Source organism: Anabrus simplex, chromosome 1, assembly GCF_040414725.1.
Source record: "Anabrus simplex isolate iqAnaSimp1 chromosome 1, ASM4041472v1, whole genome shotgun sequence".
Classification (NCBI taxonomy): Eukaryota; Metazoa; Arthropoda; class Insecta; order Orthoptera; family Tettigoniidae; genus Anabrus; species Anabrus simplex.
In genome coordinates, this window is record NC_090265.1 from 1346167469 (window position 1) to 1346190017 (window position 22549).

Consider the following 22549-nt stretch of genomic DNA (forward strand, 5'->3'; position numbering starts at 1 on the left):
TGTTAATTAAACAAGGTATCCATTGTAGTATAGTACTGATGTACATTGAGGCTGTATGTAGTGTTGTCTCCAGATAGGTAAGAAGTTGATAGCAAGTTAAATTATACCGTAATCAATATCCTACAAGTCATAGCAATAGGCCTAATACCGAAAAAATCCACGCGCTCTGAACCGCACTCCTCCCTTACCGATAATATATGACATAATATAGTACGCACATCGGGAGATTCGAGGCGTGGGCCGCGACTAGGAAAGACCTAAGACACAGCCCTGAACTGGAAATGACCCTAATCAACAAAGCACAACAGGGATGAGACTAATACTACTAGCAATAAATTCAAATAAAATGTAAATGAGGGTTTATTAATGTAATAAAATTCAAAGAAAAAGAAAATGAAGCCAGCAATTTAAAGTATTAAAAAGATACGTACATGAGTTCATTTGATTCAGTCTATGTACTAACGTAAATGCGTGAGCACAGCATTTCTCAAAACACCAAACTTAATATTAAATTTACGACGTGCTCGCCGTCTCAATTGTAATCTCACTACATATTTAGCTAATCTGAATACAATTCACACGGATAAGTTTGGTCTTTCTTTCCACGAGGTTAATTACGTTGTTTACATACATACGCGTCTTTCAAACTCCATCATCGTCTCAACAACAATAGCTATAGAAAGATAAGTTCCCCAAGCATCCGGGAGAAGAAACTCAGAGCAGATAGAAAATGGAATGCAGGTATCACCATGGCACAGAGAGAAAACATCTCTGGATAAAGGAGACAAAATTAAAACCCAAGGAGAATCACAGGCATGCACATAGCCTGAATATCAGAAAGAAAACATGGCGACCTCGTGGAAAAGCTAACGGCTAAAACAGAGACCAAGGCAAAATAATTAACACCGTACCGAAAACAACACAAGGTACGGAAACAAGAACAAAGGGAAAATTAAGCTGACCGATACGGCATCTTTTTACTCTCCTCACTCATCAACACACACTCCAAACATTCAGACATTGCCGGTAACGGCAAACAATGCGAGCAGTAGCTCCCGTCAATAAGTTGAACACAAACTCATATTGTGTGACACTCAAGGGCACAAACAAAGGTCTCACATATGTCAAAGCGTGCACGGCACAGACGATTAGCAATAGAATAATAGGGACCCAGTAGCCACGCATAAACCCATCAGCTTACGCACTCCGTACGACACGAAAGGATTTCAGCGTCGACACGCAGGGAATACATTCATTTGATGGCAGAATACATTAGAATGCAGCACCCATAAATAGAATTGAACAGCGACCCAGTTACCAACATCACACAACCACAATGACAGCAACAAACACGCGGCACGTTCACGCCGCAGAGCAGAAAGTTGCATATCATTCAGCTGTAACTACAAGCGGAGAATATCAATACAGAACCGTGGAAAAATATATTAAACAAGGATCACCATACCTGCAATATTAGCCGTCAAAATAAAAATAAGGATTGCAGTATAGGCTGAGTTTAAATCTAATAAATACCCATCGATAGCTCAGAAAAGCCACTCCGATATGTGTGGAGTCCATTTTATATTCCTCTCTCATAACCACAACAAACATTCGAGTCAAAGAGATAAAGTTACAGTCTCGTCGGAAAGAATGACCTTCCGTGTTCACAACTGAGGGTGCTGCCCTCTCTAGTACAACCTTGGAAACAGTTAAGTCAATCAATGATAAGCCGCAAGAGGCCTTTAGCAATAATAGAAAGGTGACTTTATGAAACAGCCATTCAAACATGACTCATCATCGCACTACCCGCTTTTAAAATGTGTCTTTTCTTGTTCATCAGACAAGTAGACACATTTTAAAGTGAGGTTCAAAAAACCCTTAAACCTAAAGTGCGCGCACTGCTAAATACTAAGGGACTTAAAATCCAACTAAAACTAGGAGTATGCATATTATGTACATAATTACAAAAATTGGTTATACAAATGCACTGTAAAACGCAGTCCACCTCAATCTGAGGCCCTGTACTTTCTTAAACAATATCACGCTTAATCAATCAGTCTATTTGCAAGCAATTCATTCAATGTATTCACGAGTAGGAATCAGGTAGCCAAGAGAAAATTGAGATCAAGTACAACATCCTCACGTCTCCAACTGATTCGCAACTTATTCGTCTCATCTTCAACCAATGACACCGATATTCCTTTCCATTTGTTTTCCTCAACATTATTTTCCCTGAAAGAAAAAGGACTTTAGAACACTGGTAATTATACAACAAGCAATACAAACATGTGTTACTACTACAAATATAACGGAAAACAGATAAAGGTTTACTGGCTCCTTTGATGATATGGTTTCAACAGAGACACATGAGCCTTAGATAACTTCTTACTTGTGAGATCCTCCAATTCTACAGTTACAGGTCCAAGGAACCTTACAATTCTCTTGGGACTAGGCCATTTATGGCGTAGTTTGGCGGCGATTTGGTTCCCTCTCGAGCTTCTAGGAAACATTTTCACCACGATCAGGTCTCCAACTTCCAGGGTGACCCTTTTCCTCCCTTGGTTGAATCTTTTTGCCACCCGGTCACGGGCTCTGACCAAGTGTGCTACGGCTTCCTTCCATTTTCCCTCTACGTTTCTCGATGCCTCGGGCATGTACCCAATGTCCCATTTCATCTGCAGCGGGTCAGCAAGGCTTCCCCCTAGAAAGAAATCAGCTGGAGTGCGGCGGTTAGATTCGTGTACAGCACTGTTGAAGGCTAAAATAAAACATGCCAAATTATCATCCCAGCTGTGCTGATCAGCGCTATGGAAGGCATTCAGACAGGATTTTAGATTACGGTGAAATCTTTCAACGTGAGAAGGTTTGAGGTACTGGGGGCTCAGAAAAACATGCTTCACTCCCCACCCAAAACACAGGTGACGAAATTTACGGCAGCTGAAGGTAGACGCGTTGTCCGAGACTAAGACTTTTGGGGGCCACAAACTCCAAAAATATGCCGAGTTAAAATGCGGACGGCGCTGCTCGATTTTATTTTGCGAATAGGGAACAACCTTCTGCAAGTTTATCTCCAATGGAATATTCATCTATCTTTTCAAGGAATCTGTCTATTAAGGGATATAACGTTGCCTATGTTTTATTCAAAACACCTAAAAGACTTCAATCTGCTCTGAAATGGGAAACAAATATACCCTTAATTTTATCTACTGAAGAATCCCCAATAGTTACAGAATAGTAGGATAGTGGATCCAAATAGTATGCAGAAAGAGATAGACACGTTTAAGGAGAAGTTTGATGCTGAAGAAGAAAGTTAAGTCAATCAATGATAAACCGCAAGAGGCCTTTAGCAATAATAGAAAGCTGACTTTATGAAACAGCCATTCAGACATGGCTCAGCCCTTTGGTTTTGGAACATTGTTGTTGAAGGAGGTAGAACTCCTTCAGGAAACTTACGTCCTAAAGAACTGTACCAATTTAATTATGCATGGAGTGCTAGTACATTCTTGCAATTGATGCCAAACACGTATGCATTTATTAGCGAGTGGAATTCTCATTAGGGCGTCACGGCCTGATACCCTGGTTAGCCGATAAGAGTCCCGGTAGTCGAAATAATTCACCATCAGAATGTTGGCCGGGGAATGGGGTAATAGGAGAGGTGTTGCATGGCGAAAGCCCGGATTCCGTTCCAAATCTTTCCAAAGTGTTCATGTGGTGATTCATCCGTCGGATGGGAACCTAAAGCTTTGAGCAGACCCCTTGGTGTTACTCGATAGGAGAAAGTTACGGGCCGACACCGGATTTTACCCTCTCCCTACATCATTATCATCCCATACGCAGACTCGTAGGTCACCCAAGGGAGTCAAATAGAAAGACCTGTACCGGGTGAGCCGAGCATATCCTGGACACTTGACACTTCCGGCACTAAAAACCATAAGATAAGTAAGTAAGTGAGTGTGTAAGGAAGGAAGGAAGGGAGTGGAATAAATAAATGCGAGGCGTAGGATCATATTTTCGCCCCAAGTATCTCAAGTTCTCTTTGCTTGTTGGTGACATCAGATAACTTGATTGTCTTGATGAACCTTGGTTAGGAGAACGTAGCGTACCTAGATACTGGCAGCCGCGACGCACAGTATGAGTGCGTGACACCCCTTCTTACGAAATATCCCACTAGATAGAATAAACAACCACTGATGAGTGACGTGTCTAGTGAACCACACAGTTTGTCAAATTGCAAACTGTTGCAACTGAAACATTGCAAGGATCGTTAATTGTTTATAAATGGTACGGTAAATCCTGATATACCTTACCGGCAGTGGCGCTTATGCAAGTCGGGAATGCAGAAATTGCTAACTTGTTTGAAATAATTTAAGAAAGGACTAAGTAAAGATCTGATAGGATATCTACCACTTGGGCGACTGCCTTAAATGCAGATCTATGTAGATTGATGGTTGATCCTCCCTTCCCTTCCCCCATCATGACTCATCAGCCCCAAAGGCGACCATTTCTGAACCCAAAGGCCTGCAGATGATTGATCATGAGCGAGCCAAATTCTCTTCGCCCCTCACACAGCGTTGCCATATCTAAAGAATATTTCGGAAGATAGTGCTCGAAAATTTCTGAAGAATTACTCAAAATTTCGAAAGATGTTTATAAATACATCAATTTGTATTATTTTATTTTACCCCCACAAATATTACAACTTACAGTGCCACGAAAAACTGAATTCAATATATTTAAATTCATTAATATGTTAATATTTGTTTCATTTTCGTTGATGTCAATATATTTCTCTCCTATGTTATGCAGATTCCGTTTAGAACCACTCGGTGGAGTTTGAACATTTTCACTAGGATTGTTCAACATAACATTTTCACCTTGTTCTACAGCTACATTATTCCGTACCCGTGGATATGTTCTATAATGATGATTGCCTTTGTCCTTTCTCTTTTTAAACGCACCTTTAGGCTTTGTCATTGTGAAAACAACACAAAATGAGGAGCACAATGTATAAATATAAATCAAGGATATTACCACTTGTGTACATTCAAACACGTGCTAACTGCTCAAAACCGACGTCATATTTAATTGACAGAATAGTCAATTGATGTATCAGAATTTTCTTAGAAATATAAGCCAAACCACTGACTTCTACGCCAAATAGTTCGTGGGATATGCTGTTTATAAAACCCTGCAAGATTTAAAAAAAATTGGGATACAGTAATATACATAAAAAGAAATTAAAAGTAATAAATATTGGACTATTATGATAAAACACATACCAGATTAATCAGAATGAATCATATATTATCAATGTGTAAAAAAATGAAAATGTCAAAATTAACTGGTTTGGACCTTTACGACTTCTTTTAAAATATTCCCGAAAATAGGATATTAGGTGGAAATCTTCCGATTTTTGACTTCTCACTTTACAGTTACAAGCTACTCTGTTACGTGCTTAATTCCCTTCAACTACTACCAGTCTGAGAAAGAATTACTTAACATGCCATGTTCTCTAGCGTATAAGCACTCTTAAATAACAGGCGACTGAGATGGAATATCAATAAATTATTTAGAGGCAGACAAACAATACCATCCTGCTTATTTTTCACACTCTGAGATTATATCTAGCAACAGCAGAGTATATGCATGCGAAACATGGCTGCAGATAACGCTGTTGCTGTTGTTTTTGACCAAGTATAATGCGTGATGAAAACGTTTCCGTTTGAGGGTATTGCTGCAGCGGACATGCAACGTAGTGCTACTCCCTGCTGGTATATACCATATAAGCACAGACATGTAGGCAAAGGGATTAGTGTGGCAGTAGTGTCGTGCCGAGGTGAGTGCGTTAAATGCGGCCTCGTGAACTATGGCGACGTTATTACCAAATGCGTCCAAACAGGACCAACGTGCTCTTATTCTGTTCTTGGCTGCCGAAAGACAAACGCTGCAGGACATCCATCGGAGAATGAAGACTGTGTATGGGGCAGCATTTCTGTCGAAAACCACCGTTGTGGAATGATCCACCAAGTTCCGTGCGGGTCGAGTTTTGACATAAGAAGCCGGTCGATCCGGGAGGCCAGAATAATGCATTACGGATAACAGCAATTCAAGTGGGAGACACTCGTGTACCCGCCCTATATTCCCGATCTCTCTACATGCGATCATCACACCTGTGATCCCCTCAAATTGGTCTTGAAGAGTCGGCGTAACCTGTCGGACGAGGACGTGCAGCAGGCGGTTATGGCCTTCTTCACACGGCAAGACACGGGGAACTTCAACCTGGTGCATCAGTGGGAAGAGTGCCTCGGTGCTCACGGCAACTTTTCCTGATTGGCATCCCGATTCAAGACTGTACGGCCGTCGAACGGAAACTTTTTGATCGCCACTTATAGGTCCTCCAAAGATACGCAAAATTCTCAGCCAGAGATCATCCACTAGGAGGGAATCTGCCCCCTCGGTGACTGCCCTAAATGCAGATCAGTATGATTGATTGATTGATTGATTGATTGATTGATTGATTGATTGATTGATTGATCCATCCCTTATGCCATGTGGTAAAGTAAACCGGAACATCGAAAGTGATACACAGGCCACCTAGGTGGCATCAAATCTAAATATCTGAGGCCACAAGATTACATTATTATTATTATTATTATTATTATTATTATTATTATTATTATTATTATTATTATTATTATTATTATTATTACGTCATAAAGTGTGACAAATCTTCACTGCCGCTTCCTTTTCAGTCTTTCAATTTTTCTATCTCATCATTGCAGAAAAGCTCTATTTGCATATTAGTGTTGGAGATAATCAACTCACCGACACACGTATGACACCTGCGACAGACACCACCTGGAGTATTAAACCGTGTGATCTCTGTAATAGCTAAAAAAGCGCGTTGAATTTTAGTGTGAATGATTTTAATTAATTCAGTTTATAATACTGAAGTGCACCATCTCACACAGTCCTCCTAAGGAAGTCAGTTGCACGTCAAGATAGGTTTCTTTTTGATAAAAAGGTGCTTTAAGATAGATTATTTAAACGGTATGTTAAATGTTAACGTTCGTGAGAATTACATTATCACTGGCATACTACCGAAGTTATTCGACCGGTAATGCCCCCGAATCTATCTGTTTCCTATTATGCATACTTTTAACCGAGAGATGTAAAGAAAAATTAGCAAATCCCCTTGTTTGTAAAAAATGAATTAACATTGGGGTACTATTTTGAGACATTTGCAATCTGCATGATCTTAGTGGGTTGCAAAACCAGCTAAATCTCCTTCAAACCGAAGATCAGAATCGAAATGCATCTCCGACTGGTTAATTTCCACGTAAGTTTGAGATATGGGAAATCCTATCACATTAAAACCTGTCACATTTCCTAATTGTATTGGTGATATACTTTTATTACATTGTGAAGTTATGGATTCATTCACCTATTCTGCAATATAATCGTTTTGACAGTGCCATGAAATTGTTGTCGAATGGTAGAGTTAAGCGGGAACAAGTCCTGTTGTTAGTCAAGGACGCTGCGCCGTACATAGTAAAAGTCGGAAAATGGATTAAGGTATTCTCTATCCAAAAATAGTCCACTTAACTTGGCTTACACAAGACTTGCAGAGGCTAGCTGATTCAATAAGACAGAATTTTCAGGATGCTGACAGTTTAATTTCAAATGTCAAGAAATTATTCGTCAAAGCTCCATTGATATTTAAATGAACCCCTATTGTCCCTACCTCTTGAGCCCTAACTAAAACGATATTATACGTGACTTCAATACCTATGACGCTGTACTAATTGTTGCTTCATGTTTTTATGCAAGCGACGCTTCGGCTCTCAGAGTTACTGAAATTGGTGCCGAATATTTTCGTGCAGGAGTTATTCATACGCCAGTAAATCTCCTAACAGAAGGCAGACGTATCTGAACACCAATAACCGCAGACAGAGAGTGGTTCGAACCTGTCAACTGTGGCCCAGAAATTCAACGTTGTAACGTCAAAGCTACTCATCCTGGCACGTTGAATTTACCGCGGGAATGTATAAGCTCTCGAAATTACTTCATAAATTGAGGTTGTTAATGTGATAGCATTTTATACATCATAATTCGACGGTTTAAGCTGTTAAGTTGAGCTTGGTGGATGTGGTCTTCCGAGCAAGCAATGAAAATCTTCCACTTTTTTGTCATTTTCCGCAGTCCCTGTCATCATTACTTTGGTCACCGCTTTGTTTTCATCAAATCCCAGTGTTAGTAAGGTATCTGAATTCTGGTTTTAACCTATTGATCAATTCTGTTTAAGGCTTAGTGAACCCCAGGAAAATATGTCTTTTCTCGCTTGTTTATAAAACTGTCGAAATCATGACGAAGAATCAATCCACGTCTTTATAGGTGAATCAATCACGCCTACACCACATCGAGTAGGCAACAGTCCCTTCTTCTGAATAATTTTCATATTATTATTATTATTATTATTTTATCACGAGTATTGACTCATTTCATATATATCCTACGCTAGCGAAACGGCGAGTAACGTCTTAAGCCAGAATGATGTAATTGGTTATTTCATGAAATGTACAACACGCCCTGTATATTGCGGCGAGTTTAGCTACTTTTCTCTCGTATTTCCTGTTGGCTGTATATAAACCATAAGCTGGCCTAGAACACCCTACTTCCCTCATCACATCCCTGGAAAGCCAGACGGAGCTTATTGCTCCCGGCTTATTGCTCTCAGCTCCGGCACAGTTTGGAACAAACTGTAATTTCAACATTTTCATTTCCCAGTAGTCATAGTGACTCGATTCTCCTTACATACTAGGATATAAGATTCCTATTATCCAATTCCGTACGAAATTTTCCTTGAAATGTGTTACTGCATTGAAGATATAATACTTCCCAATACCAACAATGAATGTTGATGCTAATCTTCTCCTTAATCGACCTAAAATCTTACCATGGCTCAGAATTTGATTTAGCAACTATTATTAAAATCATCCATTTCATCGATCAAAACAGTAACTAAACTATATTTTCAGTTTTTATGACGAGGTGAGCCATTGCCTTTCAACAAGTAGATTTGAATCCTAATATAAAACAAGTTGAGTTATCCAGATGCTTACGTTTATAATTATTGTTCTGCCTACTGTCCATAAATTAAAAATCTTTATTTATTCCTAAAAATGATCAGATGCAGATAAATACACATTTCTTCTTCTTCTTCTTCTTCTTCTCTTGCATTTCTCATGCCTGTGGGGTCGTGGCTGCAAAATGTTTCACACATGTGTATTTGGCCCTGTTTCGCGATCGGATGAATAGTGTGGTGTATTGTCTGAATGAGAAGGGGAGGGTGTTGGGACAAGCACGAACATACAGTCCCAGAGCCAGAAGAATTAATCACATGTGATTAAAATCCCCGACCCAGTCGGGAATCGAACCCGGGGACCTTTGAACCGAAGGCCTGAAAGCTGACCATTCAGCTGAGGAGTCTACATAAAGATTTATATGACAAATAAATCAAAATGCATTTAGCACAACTAATAATAGTAATAATAATTCCCGACCCATATATGGAAACGGGACTACGGGATAGACACACATGCAATGAAAAGTTAATGGTAATTTTATAATTAATAAAATCAATAGATAGAAAATATGTTACAAAATACAACAAGAAATAAAACCTGAAACAATCTGTTGAACATAGTAGATTCGTACAGCAGTGAATCGTCCCCCTGGCATCAATCATAAGATCCATCACCTGAACATCCTCTAAGAGGTACTTTTCTGTATATTATGGCAATGTAGGCAAATATATCGAGGCCTAGTTATAATAATACGTATCTGACAATGCTCTTTCTATCCATTATCCTTAAAACTGGTCACGCCTCCAGCTACATAATGGATATGCAGTCCCAAGAAACAAGTTTCCTACGCTGATATGAAAAGGAAACCTTACCATGTATTATCATGACGTATTTACACATTCCTGCAGTATAATGTTATAAGGCTCATTTTTCTTTACAAATAGGCATAGGAAAATGAACACAACGAAACTTGTTCTGAAGGTCTGCCTATCCATATGCGGCTGGGAGAGGTGACCAGTCCTAAGAATGATGATTGGATAGGAAGAGCTTTGTCAGATACATGGCCATCGATATGTACTTTCTTTCGTCGTCAACTTCGGATGGTTGAGTTACATGCGACTCGTATCTTATCGTGGTATCTAGTTTTGTTTTTCTTTACAAGTTGCTTTACGTCGCACCGACACAGATAGGTCTTATGGCGACGATGGAAAAGGAAAGGGCTAGGAGTGGGAAGGAAACGGCCGTGGCTTTTATTAAGGTACAGCCCCAGCATTTGCGTGGTGTGAATATGGGAAACCACGGAAAACCATACTCTGGGCTGCCGACAGTGTGGTTCAAACTGACTATCTCCCGAATGCAAGCTCACAGCTGGGTGTTCCTAACAGTACTGCCAACTAACTCAGTAGTGATGGTGATGGTTGTGGTGGTGTTGGTGCTGGTGGGGTGTGATCTACAATATAGCCTGTTTTTCCCTCAATGACGATCGTGCCATTTCTCCTTGTGCTGCCGTTTGTTGCACGACCATGCACTCATTGAATGCTCAGGAGAGTTTTCTACAACAAACTTCCAAAGATTACAGGTCCAAAGTTTTCTACGAGCTTATTATGGAATTTCATAAGTAATGTATTGTGTGCCCTTGAAATAATAATACAAATATTGGGCACTAGACATCTGATAACTATTAGGACTCGTTGTGGGAGTGACGGATTCGGCTTACCTCCGCCTCATCCAGCTTTTGCCTCCGCACTCCACCTTCTGTGTCGAAGGACTGCCAGCTTTCGTCTCTGCCAGCGCGCCGGACTACGCCATTGGCGCTGGACTCTACTCGTAAGTTCCAGCATGTTCTTTGCCGTGTGCTTGTTAAAGTTCGTCTCTGCCTCTCCTCTCTCCATGTGCCTATATAAGCTGGTTTTATCGGCCTACTATTCGAGAGACGTTCTTCGACTATAGGAGAGAAAGGGCCGTGTTTGTCACACTGGTGTCAATTTCTACTCATTCTGAACTTTTTCATACCACCATGGAACTTTATGATTGCACCATGAGGTACAGTAAGTTGTAGGTGTGTATTATGTATTATGTACTCATTCAGATAACGATACGAGAGCTAGTGGATTTCAAATGCATTGCCTTTGTAACGCTACTTGAACATTTGTATATGAACTTCCTTTCGTCAGTAGTTCTGAAAACTTTGTGCTTCAACGCTGCTTGTCTATATATTAATTTTTTTAATGAAAACTAAAGTCAGTCAGTCCGACCATTCTATCCGGTCGATTTCCTTTTCTTTTAACTGGAAGGTATTCATGCACAGATTGGTCATCAGGTACTATAAATCACTTAACTTCCGCCTTCCTCAAATTATTTGATTTTTCAAATTTTGTCTCTTTGAGGCAATCATATCTTTGGTTCTAATTAAGGTATGGAGTTCGTTTTGGCCTAAGAACACTCATTTCAGCTCTTAACTATTCAAATTGGTTGATTCTGAGGAAAGTTATGAGTGCACATTCAATTTGACGTCTCATCTCTTCAAGATTTTTTCTCATTGAAGCAATCATATCATTCGTTTTAATTGAGGTACGCCGTTCGTTTTGGTCTAAAACACTCAGTGGATCAAGCGCTTTCTTTTGAGGTAATCACTAATTAAATTGGTAGATTCTGAGAAAAGTTATGAGTACATTTGTCTCCATGACGAAGATCTTTGAAGGACATTTTAACAGTTCGACGCGTAGTGTTGTTCCAAGGACGTTTTTCTTTGTGTGATGTATTTTCAAGTGTTTTGTTGACATAATATTACATTCTATTACCACAGCAGATCATGTGCTTTATTTCATTAACTCGAAACTTTGCTAATTCATCCTTGAGGATAGTAACGAACAACACAATACTTTGTACATTGCGGGCGGAGCCAGCGGGAAACTGCTAGTATATATTATTATAAAGATCTCCTTTGACTGTTAACCTGGCGCCCTATGTGGCTGTCACGTGTCTGTGCAATTTACACTACTTTCTGGAACTTACTTCAAAAGTTTTACAGCCCAGTATTTTCAGTTTTGTTTTGTCCTACGGTACAGCTTAATTCTGTATATATTGCACGTTTTTTTCAATGCTTTTCATCTTTAATTCCTGTTCGCGACCCTCACCTGTATTTTCCAACTATTTTCTTATGTACGTTGGTTGTGAAACATTTGTCTTGTTTCATGTGTGTGTATTTCAGAAAGTGGGATGATATCCCTGTCACCTAATACTGCATCACATTTCTGTAACCATTACTTTCTATTAGTTCTTTAGCTCATCAAGATAAGAGCTGTGATATTCAATTTGTTTGGTCATGAGGTTGGTAACTCCTCATGTTCGTGCTTTGAAAACCGATCTTGGAATTCTCGTTTTACTCCCTTGTCTCTCATTCATATTTATACTATTCTTCATTCATGTACTATCCACGGCCTGCCTCTCTTGCCCAGCACTTCCTTATAGGCCACTCCGTATTTTGTGATCATCACCCACGTCACACCATACGATTTTTAATTATAGTACAGTATATTTATACAAACAGTCCGCCTCTGTGGTGTACTGGTTAGTGTGATTAGCTGCCACCCCTGGAGGCCCGGGTTCGATTTCCGGCTCTGCCAATAAATTTGAAAAGTGGTACAAAGGCTGGAACGGGATCCACTCAGCCTTGGGAGGTCAACTGAGTAGAGGTGGGTTCGATTCCCACATCAACTATCCAGGAAGTGGTTTTCCGTGGTTTCCCACTTCTCCTCCAGGCAAATGCCGGGATGGTACCAAACATAATTTTTTTCTAGGGGCTTTACGTCGCACCGACACAGATAGGTCGTATGGCGACGATGGGATATGAAAGGCCTTGGAGTGGAAGGAAGCGGCCGTGGCCTTAATTAAGGTACAGCCCCAGCATTTGCATGGTGTGAAAATTGGAAACCACGGAAAACCATTTTCAGGGCTGCTGATAGTGGGATTCGAACCTACTATCTCCCGGATGCAAGCTCACAGCCGCGCGCCTCTACACGCACGGCCAACTCGCCCGGTGTACCTAACTTAAGGCCAAGGCCGCTTCCTTCCCTCTTCCTTGTCTGTCCCTTCCAATCTTCCCATCCCCACTAAGGCCCCTGCTTAGTATAGCAGGTGAGGTCACCTGGGCGAGGTACTGGTCATTCTCCCCAGTTGTATCCCCCGACCCGATATCTGAAGCACCAGGACACTGCCCTTGAGATGGTAGAGGTGGGATCCCTCGCTCAGTCCGAGGGAAAAGCCAACCCTGGACGATAAACAGATTAAGAAAGAAAGAATATTTATACAAACAAATGAAAACTCTGATATTAATTACCACAACATTTTCTTAGTGTTGATTTTTTACTTACTGGGCCACATATAATTAGAATTATGTTCACTGAATAATAGATGGAGTTGACTGTAAGCATTTTCGAATTTAAAATATTGTTTCGAGAAGAAACCTAAGAACATTGAATGCCTGGTGAAGAATACGAAACTAGAAAATGTGCATCATTTGAAGCACTTACGATACGGTATATATTCCCCAAGGCTGATAGTATAGTGAAATTGAATCTAAGCTAAACAAAGCTAATGCCGTGGGCTCACAGCTACGACCAACAGTAATAATAATTTCGTGTGGCTATTTCTAGCCGAGTGCAGCCCTTGTAAGGCAGACACTCCGACAAGGGTGGGCGGCATCTGCCATGTGTAGGTAACTGCGTGTTATTGTGGTGGAGGATAGTGTTATGTGTGGTGTGTGAGTTGCAGGGATGTGGGGGACAGCACAAACACCCATCCTCCGGGCCATTGGAATTAACCAATGAAGGTTAAAATCCCCGACCCGGCCGGGAATCGAAGCCGGGACCATCTGAACCGAAGGCCAGTACGCTGATCATTCAGCCAACGAGTCGGACTAAAGTAAACTCGTGTCCTCACTCCGAGGCGGTGCAGCTCTTTTCAGGCACACCCCCATTGGGGATGAGCTGCGTTTACCATTTCAACCACATACCAGCCCTTCTGCCATTCTTACATTTCTGGCAGTACCGGGAATCGAACCCGGGCCTCCGAGAACGGCAGCTAACAACACTAACCGTTACGCTACGAAGGCGGACACGACCAACAATATTTTGTAAGGATGATTGTCAGAAGAAACATTATACTAGTCCGCATTCAGATCGATTTTGCTGTTCGGGTATGGAAACTAGACGAAATCAAGGTATTTTGCCCATATTATGGAAATTATAGACATAATAGTAGTGAGGAAGATTACTGGCGTAAACTGATGAGGATATGGCAGGAGGATACTCGTAATGATAAGATAAGGTCTAAGTTGGGGTTCTAGATGGAATAAGTCGTGTGTAGTGTGGTAATGTGTGGCATATGAAGGGGGATATGTTAATTAATGGTGAGAGGAGTAGAGAAAAATGTGACAATGGTTAGACTACACTGCATTGCTGTTTATCATCGGACACCCACAAGCACTGGCTTAACTGCAGCTGCTATATATATATATAAATTGTGTCAGTATGTCATCGGTCCGCCCTACTAACACAGCCTATATCCGTCTAGGAAGACTTTCAACTAAGTTTCCATAGATGTCTGAAAATACTTTCTTCCAGTCTTCCTGCAATAAGGCGAACAGTTCGGTAGCCGTTTTGAACGTTACGTTCTGGCCATCAACCGGTGCTATATATCATGCTAGACAAGGGATTTGGGCGGGACGTTCGATTTCATTTACTTCTGTTTCGACAAACCATTCGGTTACAGCCTTCACTTAATGGATTTCCATGTTGAAAACGCCCATTCCAAATTCTTCCCACAGGGTAAGTGACCCTGTATTGTATGACAGGTTTCGGCTTTCATGGTTTGTGGAATTACCTTGTAGGCAAAGACTTAATCACGAAACACAGGCTCACACCATAACGCCTCTTCTGCCAAATTTCACTGCGGGAACAGTGTACTCCGGTAAGTAGGCCTAACCCTCATCTAGCATTCACCTAAGTCCATACACGTCCATTGGAACGTCGCATCATGTAACGTCATTCTTCACCTCTCCAGGGTAATATGCACTACTTGGTTTATGTGACCACCGGGCGAGTTCGTCGTGCGGTTAGGAGCGTGCAGCTGTGCGCTCGCATCCGGGAGATAGTGGGTTCGAACCCCACTGTCGGCAGCCCTGAAGGTGGTTTCCTATTTTCAAACCAGGCAAATGCTGGAGCTGTACCTTAATTAAGGCCATGGCCACTTCCTTGCCATTCCTAGGCCTCTCCTGTCCAATCGTCGCCATAAGACCTACCTGTGCCGATGCGACGTAAAACAAATAGCAAAAAGAAAAGGTTTATGTGACCCAGCTCAGCCATGAGATATAAGACCAAGAACCTCTCAACGAATTGTTACGAGTATTGGCGTCACTTTCAGATGCCAATTGAAAACCTGTACCAAATGTTTCTAACCAAGCTTGCCCATTTGGTTTCGCCACACATCGAAGGCATGACGATCCTTATCTATTAATTGCTTTTGCTTCCCTGGTCGAGATGATGTTTTACATTTCCCTGAATTTTCCATTTCATACTACCTTCAACATCATCCTTCGAATGTGGTATCTGAAACTTCCCTAAAATCCCAAGGATGGCGTGACTGAATCGACGATCATCCCTGTTTCAGCCAAACTGAGCTCTCGTCGTGCACCTGTTTGGAATGCTGTAGCTAGCAAACATTTCTACCGAGCTCTTCCGGTCTTATATAGCCCCACGACACGGTTGAGTGACGAACGGGATCAGTCTGCTTTCCTTTCATTAAGGGTCCGGTCATTAATGACTAAGAACTTTAGTGTACTATTAACTGGTTTAAAGCTAAGACGTGTATAACGAGGCCACAGAACTACTTGCAGATAGAGAATTTTGGATGGGTATAGATAATTCACAGAGGCGTGCAGATTGAACGCTTTAAGGTGTAACAGAACCTAATGAAAATGACTATGAACCAGTAAAGTATTCTAGACCTTAGATGGATAAATCGTCATTTCCCATATGTTCTTTACCTCTCTCTCCCGAGGCTTATGTTTTACTCCAGTATAAAATTCAACCGTGCGTGCATACTTTCATTTAGCACTCAGGTAAATTGAAAATGGAAGTATTCCGGACGTCCGTTATTGCATTCAATGTGTTTAAGAGAGGTTATATGAATGGCATAAGATGTTATTTCCAGCAAGTCCATATTCAGGATGTGTCCTGTAACACATACTATGTTTTAAATTCAGCGGAATATAACTTTAGGCGGCACTTTGCATGAATATTTCTCTGAGGCTTTTCAAAATCCAAGTTCCTGTGACTTTATTTTTAATGCGAATTTATCACTTCCTTTCTGCCATGCACCACCCCCCCCCCCTCTTCCCCCACTACAAAGTAGGAGACTCTCACAAAGTTTGAGAGAAATTTTATCATTGAAGCCTAAAACCTTCTTGCTACCCATAACATGAAGTGATGGTGATTTGTAATGACATATCATGTTTCCCCTTAAAATGTAGTGAATCAACATTCGATGAGTAACAGTGGTTAAGTTAACTTGTTATTCTTGTATCAAGTATGCGACGACAGCATTGAAATGCTTTTTTTTTTTTTTTTTCAGTGGTTGCCGACTCATTGGCTGAATGGCCAGCGTTGAGGGCTTCGGTTCAGAGGGCCCCGGGTTAGATTCCCGGCTGGGTCGGGGATTTAAATCGCTTCTGATTAGTTCTTCTGACCCGAGGACAGGGTGTTTGTGTTTGTCCCAACACTTTTCTCTTCATATTCACACAACACACTACATTACCAACCACCACAGAAACACGCAATAGTGATTACATCCATCCGTATAGGGTTTGAGTCAGGAAGGGTATCCGGCCGTAAAACAGGGCCAAATCCACATATGTGTGACACAGTTCGCACCTGCGACCCCACAGGTATGGCAAAAGCAGTAGAAAAGTTAGAACCAGTGGATTAATTTCGTGTCCTTATTCGTCTCTCGGCTACTGCGGCAAACTTAATGGACTGTTTCCTGGATATGGGCAATGGACGAAGATCTTTGTCTTTGCAGTAGCTCCTATGCTTAAACTTTGCAGCCAACTGCTCTAAATACACCGGCTTTAGCTTAATCCTATCGATACATTTCGTCGCAAAACCCGCCATTAAATGTTTTAATTAGTTTTCATTTCTTCCACTCTGCTGTCAACATTGCGTCAGTTGAATAAACGTCGTTCCAGATGTATTAATTCTTTCCTTGTAAGATTTTGAGGTTGTGATCGTAGGCGTACGTATTTCAATGCTGCAGTTGATTTCTCGTAGGCCAGTCTCGATGAAACGCACTATTACTTCTTCTGGCTTGGTTAAGTCATCGACTGTCAGTTTGTCCCAGGTTAAATCAATTCCTTATGCTGGTATAGTAAATATAACACATCTCAATAAGGACATTGCTGTTTCTGTTCTTAGTATTCAAAGGTTCTTAAAACTGGAGACTGCTTTTATTACTGCGGGTGTTCTATCTTGTGTGTGAATGTAAAAATCTGAGTGTTGTTTGGAGGGTGATTTCTACGTATTTGAATTTTGACAGAGTTTCTGATGGTTAATCCCATATTGTTAGCGTGTCTTCCATCGATCGCTTTCATCCGTTCCTAAAAGTAATTTGTATCGTTTTCTGGTTTCCTTATGCCCACGTCTCAAGTTTTACGAACTTTTTGAGTTCCATTATGTCGGTTGATGAAATTGTCATACCATCAGCATACATAATCAAGGTTGCTAAGCTGTTTTCCGTAATCTTTGTGATATCGGCCGTCATGAAGTTGAATAATGCCAAACTGATGGGATCTCCTTGTAGTCACTTTATCCGACATTTAGCTGTATTTCATGATGTCTGTTGATGTAGTTGTTAGAGAATGTGATTTTCCAATCATGCATGCAGGATTTTTTATCATAATTTCCCTGTTTACGAAGTCGAAAGCTTTGCTGTAATCAATGAAAACTACATGATATTTATCACCAGCATGTCCCAATGATTCTTCTATCAAATCTATTAGGATATGTACGCTGTAACAGTACTTCAGTAAAAAAAATTCTGAACCAAAACTGACATTCTACTAAATGGCTGTCCACTTTTTCTACAAGTCTGTTGGTAAGAATTTTCGTAAAGATTTTGAAATGGCTGTTTTCAAATGCGATGCTGCGATAAGATTCTGGACGGTTTATATCACCTTTCATATTGAAGAGGATTTTCATAGTTGCCGTTCTACAGATTTCAGAAATTGTTTCCGTGCTTAAGGTTGGTTACACAAATGTAACCTTAAGTCTCTCGTAATATACAAGAACTATTTGAAGTGTTTGACATATACAGGATGTTTAAATAAAGATGTCCGATATTGCAACAGGGGTTGGGATTGGTGAAAATGAGAAGAAATATTCCTATAAACATATTTCCTGAAACAAATGCCTGTTGAGGCATACGCCATTGTACCCGCGCGGAGGAGCGATGTGTTAGGTGGTGCAGGTGTCCTCCCATTGAAGGTTCTTGCACGCGTCGGATGTTCAGTCACCGTATGCGGTAGTGCCGGCAGTGCGTCTTTCTGTTGAAGGTCTTTGCACGAGTCTGATGTTTTGTCATCGTATGCGGTTGTGCTGGCAGTTCAGTGCTGTACCCAAACCAGACTAGTGCTCCCGTGCTGTGTGGATGACGTAAATAGTGCGATGAGGTGTTCCTTGAGGGAAATGGCAGACATGGCCTTTTGCAATGGATGACCCAACAGTATTGGACGACAGGCCCGTATTATGTACGCTCAATGATATCCACACCGCAACATTCCATCGGAAAAGGTTTTTGCACGGCTATTTCAGCGACTTGCAAGAAACGGGTTCATTTTCTGCCAGGACAACGAATCGCTGTATACCATGTACGATTCGCACGCCGGAAATGGAGGGATGGGTTTTGCAACACGTGAAACGTGATCCTCAAACAAGTGTACGAAGAAATGCAGCTATTGAAGATATCAACTATGCTCCTGCGTGGTTTATTTTACATGAGCAGTTACTGTATCCGTACCATGTCCAACGTGTGCACACTCTTCGGCCTCCTGACCACCCTGCCAGAGCACAATGCTGCCAATAGCTTCTACGCCAGAGGGCGGAAGATTCACAATTTACAGCCTGCATTTTATTTACGGGTGAGGCAGGATTCACGAGAAATGGCGTCTTAAATTATCATAACATGCACGTATGGGCGGATGCTAATTCTCTCGAACTGTCAGGCATCAGGACTGTTTTAGTCTCAATGTGTGAGTAGGAATTGTGGGTGACAAAGTAACAGGGCCATGCATTTTATTGGAAAGATTAACAGGTGCTGTGTATCAACGATTCCTGCGCGATGGGTTATCCGGATTGTTGGAGGACGTTGGGCTTCTAGAACGCCAACACACGTGGTTTATGCTTGACGGGGAACCACCCCACTTTCTACCCATCGTGCGACAATACATAAATCAAACGTTTCCTGGACGATGGATTGGTCTAGGAGGTTCAGTAGCATAGCTCCCCATTCGCTGGACCTCATTCCGTTGGATTTCTGGCTATATGACTTTTAAAGACATTGGTGTGTGATACAACCATCGACAATGTTCAGATGTTACAGGAGCGTGTGACCAATACATGCGCGCACATCCGCGAACATTCAGGCGTGATTGGATGCTTTCAGGATTCCTTGAGAAGAAGAGCCGAAGCATGTGTATAAATGCGTGGTAACCATGTGGAGCATATCCTGTAACGTGCAGATGGTATCCGTGGACAAACCGGCTGACAACATCGTAGTTCCCCAGAGTCCAGTATTCGGAAGATAGAGGGTTCGAACCCCACTGTCAGCAGCCCTGAAGATGGTTTTCCGTGGTTTCCCATTTTTACACCAGGCAAATGCTTGGGTTGTACCTTATCAAGGCCACGGCCGCTACCTTCCCACTCCTAGCCATATCTTGTCCTCTCGTCGCCATAAGACTTATCTGTCTCGGTGCAACGTAAAACAATTTGTAAAAAAAAGAACATCGCAGCTCCTGGTTGGTGGTGTTGATGACTGCTTGCACTACGCGTATTCTGTGCAACGTGTGTTTCAGTCTGTGTTCATTTGAAGTAGGCGGTAGGATGCCGTCTATTGTGTGACAGTCATGTGTTCATGAGAAGTAGCTGGTAAGATGACGTTTATTGTGACAGTCATGTGTTCATTAGAAGTAGCTGGTAGGATGACCTCCATTGTCTGAAGTTTAGTATAAATGCGCTACACAAATAAAATGGCTCATATTTCAACGGGTATCTGTTTGTGAATATACGTTTATAGGAACATTTCTTCTCTTTTTGAGCAATCCCAACCCCTGTTGCAATATAGGACACATGTATGTATACACCCTGTATGCCATCACATATTGGCGGCTTTATGTTCTTTGCTTGTGATATTGATTTAAATATTTCCTTATTCGTTATGGGTGGATCAGGTTCTCTAGATGCTATTTTATGTAATTCTTAAGCCCGCTCTTTTTGTTTCAAGTTGAGGATATCTTGGAAGCGGTGTTCTCTTATTTCCATGGAAATTTCCTTTCTTGTCGCCAGTCTTGATTTACATAGAGCTAAGAAACGGTGTGGTTTGGCATCCTCAGCTTGCTTCCTTGTTTCTTATTCAATGTCACTCGGTTCTTGTTTTCTTAAAAAATCTTTCTTTCGCACAATGTAATACCTCCCGGTTTGTGATTCGGGCTCGATGTAAAGATATGAGAGTTTCATTCCGTCTGTCGTAGCATTCCTTGTCGGACCAGATTTGAGCTCTCCTTTTCTTGACTGTCGTGCTGCATGCTGTAGTATTTCTGTAGACAGTGCAACTGCTCTCCCTAACTCATTTTGCCGGAGAAGTAGATTCGCTTCATAGTTCTCAGTTAAACTGATTGGACTTCGAACCAGCCTTGAGATCCAGGTAAAGATCCCTGACCTGGCCTGAAATCGATCCCAAAGACTCCGGGTAAGAGACAGGCTCCTAGACCACGTGGCTTGTTGTTTTGAACATACAGTATTTCCAACGTCGATGTTGTATCTGATCTAACATCTCTCCGGCATCTCACGAAATGAAAGGAAATAAAATAAAACAACGATTTAAAAAACAATAACGTATTGCTTGCTCAACCCTTATCTGTTTGTCTACGGGGTCGGGAAATTAAAGAAAATGGAATGGCGTATGACTTTTATTGCCGGGAGTGTCCGAGGATATGTTCGTAGGCGACCTGCGCGTCGTGATGAGGATGAAATGATGATGAAGAGAACACATACACCCAGCCTCCGTGCAAGCGAAATTAACCAATGATGGTTAAAATTCCCGACCCTGCAGGGAATCGAACCCAGGACCCCTGTGACCAAAGGCTAGCGAGCTAACCATTTAGGCATGGAGTCGGGGTCTGGTATGAGGTAAGATGAATCTGTCGTGGCGGATTTTTATGACCAGATGCCCTTCCTGACGTCAACCTCATCAGAGTACATAAAATGCTATATATATATATATATTTGCTATTTGCTTAACGTTGCACCGACACAGATAGGTCTTATGGTGACGATGAGACAGGAAAGGCCTATGAATGGGAAGGAAGCGGCCGTGGCCTTAATTCAGGTACAGCCCCAGCATTTGCCTGGTGTGAAAATGGAAAACCACGGAAAACCATCTTCAGGGCTGCCGACAGTGGGATACGAACCTTCATAAGATGAAATTAATGACGTGGCATATGATAGTAGGAAGAGAGAGGTTGAAACCCGGTGCCGGAAAGTAGCCTAATCCTGTCGAATAATACCAACGGGTCTTCTCGAGGCTTAAAGACCCCATCCGACAGGCGAATCACCATCAATAACGTCATAAGCCCTCACTCCATATGAGCACTGCGGATAGGTTTGGAACTGAATCCAGGCTTTTTTTAATAATTTTTTTTACGTCACACCGACACAGAAAGGTCTTATGGCGACGATGAGATAGGAAAGGCCTAGAAGTGGGAAGGAAGCGGCCGTGGCCTTATGTAAGGTATACCCCCAGTATTTACCTGGTGTGAAAATGGGAAACCACGGAAAACCATCTTCAGGGCTGCCGACAGTGGGGCTCGAACCCACTATCTCCCCGATGCAAGCTCACAGCTGCGCGCCCCTAAACGCTCGACCAACTTGCCCGGTATCCATGCGTTTGGCACGCAATCTAGTAATTAGAAATTGTATACCACCATCTCCCCTACACTGCCGGCCAACATTCTGAACGTGCAATTTTTTTTCGACGAATGGGACTCGAACCGGCTAACCATTGTGTCGGACCATTTAGACTTCAATGCCTTCACGATCATGGCCACTAGGCGGGCTAGCAATAACATATTATTACACTAAAATAACTAACAACAAAATACGGTGCGACAATGCGCTCAGATTACCAACGAAACA